The sequence below is a fragment of the Daphnia pulicaria genome, chromosome 7, assembly GCF_021234035.1.
Source record: "Daphnia pulicaria isolate SC F1-1A chromosome 7, SC_F0-13Bv2, whole genome shotgun sequence".
Taxonomy (NCBI): domain Eukaryota; kingdom Metazoa; phylum Arthropoda; class Branchiopoda; order Diplostraca; family Daphniidae; genus Daphnia; species Daphnia pulicaria.
This window is the reverse complement of record NC_060919.1, coordinates 7,906,325-7,916,807: the sequence shown is the minus strand read 5'-3', so window position 1 is coordinate 7,916,807 and position 10,483 is coordinate 7,906,325. Positions and strand designations below refer to the sequence as shown.

Genomic DNA, 10,483 nt, shown 5'->3' with positions numbered 1-10,483 from the left:
GTGCAAGAATAGAATAAGGATCTACAATCTCCATATCCAGAACCAGTGGTTACAATAACAATTGAGTTATGCAGCATGTTGGAAAACACTAATTGGTGAAACCTCCAACGATCTCGTAACTGTTGATTTAATTGATGTAACTTTTTATATTTCCTTTTCAAATTTTCGAAAGCATCAGCTACACCACTAGCCGTGAAATTCTAATTGCAATTCATGACAAATAGTTACAATTATTAAAAATCAACATTTCTAAAAAAATTTACACATACCTCATTGCTATTTGGACGTAATTTATCCATTTTAATAGTGTTTAAACTCAAATGTTACATATTGCATGTACATATTACATGTGACATTACGATGTATATTGTAGTTTTTTGCCACTAATGGTTTAGAAGATTTCGTACAGATATCCGTTTTAAAATATCCTCAACTTTCTAGAAACCGCAAACAGTTTAAAGGGACTTGCCGCCGATTACGTCGGTTTTTACCTCCAATCAACACTCGTGCATGATTTCATTCACATGATTGATTAACTAAGTGCTGCCTTTAGCATTTTTTTAATTTCTATGCTAATTGGGGGGTTAACCATAGCAACGCAATACATTTAGTTTTCATATTGCTTTTATTTTAGAGCATCAATGGAAGTGACATTTTTTTTACAAAGTTGAAATTCCTTTTTAAATTTAAGCTAGCAGTTAACAAAGACAACAGTGGTGAGCCGATGTGGAGAAGCAATATCGGGAAGCTTCCAATTTTCCGTGTGTTACCACTGCGCTTTTGCGCCGGTTTTGTACCCATTTCTATGGTAACCACTAATGCGTACCTAGACGTAGAGAAAATGACAAAAAGATAATGACTTGTGACTATTGGTTTCCTGATAAATGAACTATCGCGATCGAGAGACAATTCATAAATGCCAAATCTATTCTTTAGAGGATTTTCGTGCTCAAAATCGGTTTCTTCCTAGTGTTTGGACGCCACTGACGTTCATAATGACTGAAATCTATACGATTATTTGGTCATTGCCATTCAGGGGGAACTTATTTCCCTTTCTTACTTTAGCTTACTCGCGCCTTCCATGAACTGTTTTGACAAAAAAAATAAATAGGGTCAATCGTCCTTCTGCTGTCCTCCTTTTGATGTGTGTTTTGTGCTGCAGACCTTTTCCATTTTATATAGTGGTAAATATTGTTCTGAATAAGGGTTGGAATAACCTATTCTACAAATATGCAATTACCACTATTTTTTCATAGTTTGCCTTAGTTTGAGAAATAAAAAAAAACACCACAAGTATCAAAAGTAAGAAAAAGTATACTTATAATTTAGACAAAGTTAAAATGAGAAATACGACTCAAATTAAAAGTTTGGAATAATTTTTTACTGCACCTTTTATAAGCTTTTTTCAATTCCGGAATTCACATTTTCTTGGGGACGTACTTCAGCACTCACATGGAAGGCCACGCTGCACCAATGAGGAAACCCAGAGGATGAGGGAGTGAGTTCGTGAGTTGGAGGAAAAATTTCTATTGGGAGGATTGAAAATGATGATATTTTTAATGCAAACTCATTTTTTATGAATTAGAGGGAAAGAAATATAAAACGGCATTATTTCATGTCCATGTAGCATTGCAAGACGATCAATGTTGTATTCTGAATCCTATGAGCAAAAAGGCATGACTTCTTAGGAACCCTTCAACCTAAATTTTTGGTCAAAGTAAAACTAAATACTTTTCATCTGGTATCATTATTTTGATTTGTTCTTAGTTGCTTCATTGAAAATTCATTCAATTGTGACTTATCCATATTTCATTGGTAAAATGTATGCGTTGTCAAAGCCAAAAAGTAATCGACGAGACTGTCACACCAAAACCAATAGAAATGAAAACAAAACAAAAATAAAGTTTGTTCAGATGTGAAACCGTATAGCTTCTAATATGAAACTAATTACTATCATCCTCCCAACAGAACATCTGGCCCAAAATCCCACTTTTACGTGCACATCACAACTGGAGTTCTACTAAAGGCTTCTTTCTTCATTTGGTTTTGGTTGACCACTTTCCTCACAATTCTTTCATACCTTTCCATATCTCTTACTGACAAATCTTCAGAGTTCTGGATTCTGTTTCTTATGGTTTGAATGCTTTCCTCACTTTCATTATCTTCATCTGCACATTTTTGCCGATATTGTTGGCTAAGTACAGAATATAAAGTTGGTTTTTTTGGGAGTTTGGTTTCGAAAGTATGTATTTCAATCAATGCTTGATAGAACCTGAATTTTTTTACCAGGGGGTCACAAGAATCTTCATTTTATGTTCTGCAATTAGATAGATTAGAACAAGATGTTTCAGTGTCTGTAGTGGATTCCACAACAGAAATGTGTTGCTTTTTTCCATTTTTCCTATCCCTTACAGTTTGAAATTTACAGAGTAATTCAGACCAGGTAGGATTATCTCCAGATGAAGAATATCTAAAGGGTAAAGGGCTAGGATTTTCACACTGTTTTCCTTCGATCGGAGAAGACGTAACTATCAACATAGCGCCATCTTGGAGTTACCTTCATACTTAGTTTCGTTTTCAGTCGCAGCCAGGTCTAGCCAACGTTTGTCTAAAGTTGTTGTGATTTTTTATTTCTTTTCATAAGATAAATTTACATAAAGTACATAAAGTAAACTATTAAAAGAAGGGAAAAGAAAAGAACAATTGTAAGTTTGGAAAATGTCGCCATTTCCCAAAGATAACTTTAAGAGAGTTTTTATTTTTGAACAACCATGTAAATTGTCTCCCGTCGTTTGATTTCAAAAGGCAATTGAAAGGAGCCGCCAAGACTTCTTGTCTCTAGAGCGAAGAAATCGATAATTTGTGTTGTCGTCCGCTCCGTCATCTTGTGCATCCTCCTGCTTCCTGGTGTGTTATATATTTGCCTTTTTTTCTTTCGCCGCGTGAACCATGGATAAACGAAAAAGATATCCTGTTAAGAAAATTATTGGCGTTGGGTAAGTTTGTTTTAATTTTTGTAATTATTTAGATAATGTAATTCTTTATTTTTATGTTTTAGAATAAGTCCAGTTGGGGATACTTGGTACAAAGTAAAATGGGAGGGTTATAAACAAGCAACCTGGGTATACGATGGTGATTGTGATGGGTGTCCCGATCGTATCAAAGAATTTTTTGATGGGTAAGTTGCTTTGGAAAAATGTAGAAATTCGTTATTTTAATTTATAGTTTAATTTTACAGGTATAATGGGGAACCCGTGCCACTTTTAGTGACAAAGCCATTTAAAAATCCCCTCTCCCTCAAACACAGGAATCAGTGGAGCGAGTCGTTATTATACAGTAGATCTATATGAATATTATCAAGATCCTGCAGGCATTGTACCTGCATGAGATCTGCCCAAATAGGTAAAAAAAAAAAAAGAAAATTGAGATTTCTTTGTGGTCGAATCAATATCTCAGCTCCAATGATCCTTACGACAAAACCCCTCATCAATCCAAACTATTTTTCAGATCCCCTCAAAGAGGATATCAATACCAGATTAATAATTTTTTTTTAAAACAGAAGTTCAATTTCCACATGAACCAGCTGGCCTCAGCGGAGCTGATGGACGGATTTGCGTCATTGATTTTCATAATCTTGGCGTTCAATAATCATCTGACCAGCATGGGGATGGCAATAAACACGAGCCTCCTGGTGGCCACGATCTTCAAAATTTTGAATGCCTGCTGGGTCCTCAAAGTTAACTCAGACAAGAAAGAGACAAGAAAGGACCATGCTCAAATGGCAGTGCCTCTTCTCACCAATCATCGCTGGCCTAGTAAGTTGCTTTGCTATTGGGGTGGCAAAAATGACCAAAGACGGAGATTTATTCCAAAATGCCACTCGAGTGGAGAGCGGGCAAGATGATGCAAGCTGCCAACGAATTCGACGGGATGGCTAATTACTTGTATGAGAAGAGCAGCGGAGCTCATCCGGGAAGCATTCCAGCATCCCGCAGTTCCATTACGACCAATTGCGGGATTGCAACCGCCGGCTCCACCTCAACAGGAGAATCTTGTGGCCTTATCTGCGATGACTATGTCATTGGGAACTAACTGTTGAGAAATAACGGATCTGTTTCAGTCTTTGTATTAATTTTTGTAATTATTTAGATAATGTAATTCTTTATTTTTATGTTTTAGAATAAGTCCAGTCGGGGATACTTGTTACAAAGTAAAATGGGAGGGTTATAAACAAGCAACTTGGGTATACGATGGTGATTGTGATGGGTGTCCCGATCGTATCAAAGAATTTTTGGATGGGTAAGTTGCTTTGGAAAAATGTAGAAATTCGTTATTTTAATTTATAGTTTAATTTTACAGGTATAATGGGGAACCCGTGCCACTTTTAGTGACAAAGCCATTTAAAAATCCCCTCTCCCTCAAACACAGGAATCAGTGGAGCGAGTCGTTATTATACAGTAGATCTATATGAATATTTTCAAGATCCTGCAGGCATTGTACCTGCATGAGATCTGCCCAAATAGGTAAAAAAAAAACAAGAAAGTTGAGATTTCTTTGTGGTCGAATCAATATCTCAGCTCCAATGATCCTTACGACAAAACCCCTCATCAATCCAAACTATTTTTCAGATCCCCTCAAAGAGGATATCAATACCAGATTAATAATTTTTTTTTTAAACAGAAGTTCAATTTCCACATGAACCAGCTGGCCTCAGCGGAGCTGATGGACGGATTTGCGTCATTGATTTTCATAATCTTGGCGTTCAATAATCATCTGACCAGCATGGGGATGGCAATAAACACGAGCCTCCTGGTGGCCACGATCTTCAAAATTTTGAATGCCTGCTGGGTCCTCAAAGTTAACTCAGACAAGAAAGAGACAAGAAAGGACCATGCTCAAATGGCAGTGCCTCTTCTCACCAATCATCGCTGGCCTAGTAAGTTGCTTTGCTATTGGGGTGGCAAAAATGACCAAAGACGGAGATTTATTCCAAAATGCCACTCGAGTGGAGAGCGGGCAAGATGATGCAAGCTGCCAACGAATTCGACGGGATGGCTAATTACTTGTATGAGAAGAGCAGCGGAGCTCATCCGGGAAGCATTCCAGCATCCCGCAGTTCCATTACGACCAATTGCGGGATTGCAACCGCCGGCTCCACCTCAACAGGAGAATCTTGTGGCCTTATCTGCGATGACTATGTCATTGGGAACTAACTGTTGAGAAATAACGGATCTGTTTCAGTCTTTGTATTATAAAGACGGAATACAGATTGAATTACGTTTGGGAGAATTAAATGGGAAATAAAGAGAGAGAAAGACAGCGTCCTGACGATGGGAGAGCGGGACGTTTTCTGCCGTTTCAAGAACAAAGAAAAGGGTTCGTTGAAATTGTGGGGGTGAGAAAGGGTTGCAAAAAATGAGGGGGGGGTGCAACATTGCAACATAAATTTGGGAGGGAAATAATATTTCTGACACTAACCAATGACGACTTCAGCAGCGTGAACAACAGTAAGCCACATCTTCAAGTTAATTGTTTTCAACCTTATAATTTTATGTATTTTATTATAAGTGATAGTTGCCATATTTTAAAAAAATTCCAGATTAAGGAGGAGGAAAATGAGGACACTATCATTCATCAAGAAGGAATGCAGCTGATTCAATAAAAAAATTTATGTTTCGTATAAGTGATGTTTTTGTCCTTAATTCTGTATTATTTAAAAATACAATATAGAGTTGTTGGACATCCTGCGTTGCCACTTCTCAAAATCCCATTTGTGTCCAAAATGGTTAAGCAGCGTACATCGTTCTAGAGAGGTTGTGCGCCGATTGGCCATTTCTGTCGATTCAATATTCATTTATATTCATCCATATATTATATTCGTCCTTACGATTAACGGGTTTATTATTTTTTTTTATGATTAAAGATGAAAGTGCTATCTTTTTTTTGTGCAAAAAGAATTATAAAGTGACATGTAATAAAGTGTAGGGCAGTTAGTTTATAAAATTTCATGTGAGAATGAATACATTTGATGAAATTAAACTATTTGGAATTCATTTCGAAAGATTGAATTGGAATTTTGGAGAGCTCTAGAAAAACACATCTGCTAGCTGACAAGACCAGATGGCTGCAATATATGATATAGTATAATATATGACCACTTAACTAGGTATATGCAAAATGTAATACTTCTTTGCCATTTACCAGGAATTTCTTTAAAATTTAAATCTGTAATTATAAGCAGAACTTGCAGGATTTTGAAAGACATATTAACTCAGCCCCCCGTTTCTACTTTAATTCAAGGTTAATTGGATATTTTTACTATATTATCCTTATTAATTTTTTTTAAATCCTTAGATTCGTGCTAACTAAAAAGACGAAATTTTTTAAGTTTAAATCGTCACTATTCCTCCGTTAATTTACGATTCACCTCTATCCTCTGAAACTTCCGAAATGGAACAATCAAAATTTTCTTGGAAAACATCCATTGTAGATGGGAATCAAGATTTGATGTAAGTTGAAAATTCTTGGATATCAGAAACAGAAAACGACCAGGTTTTGGTTGCAATAAGACTCTCTGTCACCCCTACTTGGTACGTGGTATTGTAATGCTGTGATGCTTATAATCGAAATGTTTGTTTAAGTATGTGGCACTGGGTGAAACGGTCTCTCCCATGTACCAACAGGAACAAAGAAATGTTTTTGGGATACCTGTCAACCTTTATGCTTTAAGAGAAAGTGGAAGCGATGTGACGGTTTCGTTTTGTTTATGAGATATGCAGCCAAAGTGAGCCTAACGCTGCCTTAATCCTGTTTTTTAGGCAAACGTTTCTTAACCTCAAAAAGGATTTTGAAATAAATACAGACTTAACAAATGTGACCAATTGTTCTTGTATTGAAAGGCCACAATAACGTAATGCATCAAAATACATGGGGTCATGGCTGTTTAAAAAGATAATATTTGAAAGCTAATTTGCCACGTTGCCAACACGCTTGTTGGAAAGGAATGTTGCAAGCGTGCTGCGGATACAGCGATGGAACTCCCACTGGCAATCCTTTTTTGTGGCAAATAGAAGCGGGAGCCACTTCCACGCCAAATATACGATAAATCTAACCAGGAACAAAGGGCAAAAGTCGCATTTCAAGTATCATCGAAAGTTATATCAAATTTAATCACATATGACTTTATGAACGTCGTCGGGCTCCAAAGCCGTTTTCAAATTTCGCCCTTGCTTGGCCACTTGGTTTGTCAATTTCTTCCCATTCAAGTAAGGGGCATCAAATCCATTCGCCATGACTTCAGAGATTAAGGCGCTGATTGTGTACACCTGGTTTTGTTTCACCCATTCACGAGGGATGCGGCTACGTTGATTTTTCTTTATCCAAGCTTTTTTGTTAGCAATGATCTTCGGTACCTCCTCCTCAGCCTTCTCCTCCCATTCTTTGATGAAATCCCAATCTGGTTTGAAATGACTATTAGCCTAAAGAATACAAATGTTAAAAATGTCAATGGGCAGTCACCAAGGCAATAATATTGTAATAATAATCACCTTGTCTCTTATGGGCACATATTCATCCTCACACAGAGAGGACTCTTCGCTGTCTGAAGCAATAAAGCTGGCAGAAGACTGGTTAGCAGATCTACCACTACCAAGTTGTTGTCTTCCGTGCCAACTGGCTCACTTCAATCACACTCACTTCATCAATGACTGATGTTGTTGCTAAAAATGTACACAAATCTAGATTTTTATATGAGTGTTAGTTTTGATTGCTAAAGTAGAAATCTTATTACGAAATTTGATTCTTAAGAAAATGTGAGTTGTAATGTTATTGTAGAAGCTAAATTTTAATTTAAATTCGGTGGTCACTTCAGGATGTATAACCTATCTGTTCAGCGTTCAAGGCTTCATCTTTCATTACCTAGAGTTTAATTTACAAAAAATGATTCATCTGAATGTCTTTTGACTCAAATGATCTATGTGGTTAAAGCTCGTTTGTCATTTTGGCACATGGATGGAAATAACAGCTTAAAATAGTAGTTCATTTAAGGCCTGACATTTTTTAATTGTTGCCACTGTCTAGAAATTGTTTAGTACATATGTAACAAAAGGGCCTATTTTTGTATTGGTTTACTACACCACACATTTTATTTGGTGTAAAAAAAAAACGAAAATTTTTAATATTTTTAGGTATAGATTTGTGATTCACGGATGTTGTGATAGGTATTTGGGTTTTGTAACGTATCTTACAAATTCTATTAACAATCGTGGCACTACACGAATAAAGAAATGGAAAATGTAGAAGTTGGTGTTACATGTGTAATGATTCACAATAGTTAAGAATGAATAAGAATGAGAGGAAGGCAGAGTTTTTTTGCAGTGTTTGTATTACAGTGTTGTCGGGATACAATTCCTGGTACGACTCTGCTGGATGAACAGATTGTCGGGCTTTATGTAAGCGATAATCAAGGTTGGGAGGATTGCACCATCACTGCAGAGTGGGGCGCAATCCCGGATGTAGTTGCAGCATTTACAGGTGAGGTGGTGCAATGGAAAAATGCTTAAAGGTACTGCATAGTACAGTGACCTTCAGGTACTGCGTAGTAGATTGCCCTATACTGCAAGCAGTAGGCAAAATGCTACACAGAATCTTTACACATGCTAGATGGGCAGATTTCTTACTGGACGATCAATGCATAATCAAAGAATTGAGGACGCTTTTGAAAAATGCATTCCATCTCACAGATTTATATTTTTAGAAAATAGGAAGAGGTTAGCATTCTTGAACCAGGAGATGAATTTGATGCCTACTACTTGCATTTCGTGTGCATGGAAGTTATAACTACTGCTCTTGAGGACTTTACGCTTTAGTGGAACAATCACAAAATGACGACTCATAATTACAAGACCTCTAGACAAATCTTTATCGGTGATTGGTTTGGTTGGGACAGGAACAAGGTTACCACCCCGAGCTTATTCAGGTAAATCACTAAATTTACGTAGAAAAATGTAATTGTATTTGAAGTATTCCAACTTGATTTTCTTCTTGCTTTGAATAGGCTGATGAATTTGAAAGTCAGTTTGCAGAATGTGAGGCTACAATTTTAGGAAAAATTCGAAATGATCGCAACGAAAGAAGAGGGATCCTTTTATGGACAATCTAACACAAGAAGAATCTGTGTACCTTAGACAACAGCAGGTTATTCAGATTTGCAACATAAATTTAGACAACATGGGGATGTCTTATCGTTTTGTTAAAGAACAAATAATTTCAATAAATTAGGACCCTTGCACTTCATTAATTGCTTGAAAACAGAAATCAAAGAAATCTGAACTGTAATGACTGGGGTTTTCCATCTTCTTAAATGACAGTTACATATAGTTTAAACGCTATATTTTCTTTTTATAAAAGATTATTTATAAAAGCTGATAAAAATAGCCAGAAAAATTCAACTTCGAAATTGTTTTCCCAATTACAAGGTTCCAGCTTACAACTTCTAAATCCAATTATGTGGTTGTTCCAGAGAAAAAGAATGCTTAATTTAGATGTATATTTAATTCATGTCCCCATTCTAGTTTAATTCTGAAGTATCGATTAATTTAAGTAGTCCGCCAGGTGGGCCACTTGTCGATGCAGAAGAGAACAGCTGATGTTTCAATTAAGTGTCTTGGCCGAAACAGAAAGTCGCCATTGTTCATTTAGGGCGTGTATAGCCATTGACAACTCGTTTCTTACTGTGCTTTATTGGTGTGAATTCTCACCTTGTGATTCCCTGTTTCTCATTTGAACCTCTAAGGTAATTTTGTATATATATTTTATGTGTTTATTGGCTAACAATATTTCGTGTACATAGATTAGGCCGGATTAGGCCCTAGATTTGATTTCGTGTCATTTGTGTCTACGATTGCCTTATTGACCGGCTCCTAATTGTGGATGCTAGGTGAGAGCTAGGTTTTATTTCAATCAAAGTCTGTGTTTGCTAATTCTGTCTTAATTTAGGCAATTTGTGCTCTGTGCATTTATATTGACGAATAAACCCGTGCATCGATTAGAAGCAATTGATAGGCCTACGCCCCCTCCTCTACTGTCTCATTCTCTCGCGGAAACATTGGTGATCGTAGCAGGACTTTCTTGGCCTGCAAGTTTGGAGAATTGAAATGGCAAGAGGCAGGAAGTCAAAGGTAGCCACGGCTTCTCAAAACGACAACACGGTTGCGTCCAGACTTCGTTCTCGAACAGTACCAGCAAATGGTGAAGATGAATCGACACCCCCTGCTGATCCCACTCAACAAGTCAAGAACATTTCACGAGTTTCTCAACCTGAGGCGATTGAACGTGATGCCACACGTAAGCAGATCCAGATGACCTGTAGCTATATTGAAAAGCTCATCAAGGAAAGAGGATCAAGAAGAGCCTGTCTAGGCCTACTCAACAAACTCGACGACATGTTGGCCACTGTCGAAAGACTCAATTTATTGGTGGTAGA

The 10,483-nt window shown here is 37.0% G+C and overlaps 1 long non-coding RNA gene across 1 annotated transcript; it reads left to right on the top strand.

The window, feature by feature from the left end:
• The first annotated feature begins 9,627 nt into the window (after positions 1-9,627).
• On the top strand, positions 9,628-10,098 carry LOC124348599. The gene is made up of 3 exons (XR_006920057.1): positions 9,628-9,793; positions 9,851-9,937; positions 9,997-10,098. It is a non-coding gene; the product is annotated as an uncharacterized LOC124348599 (long non-coding RNA).
• Positions 10,099-10,483: the final 385 nt, after the last annotated feature.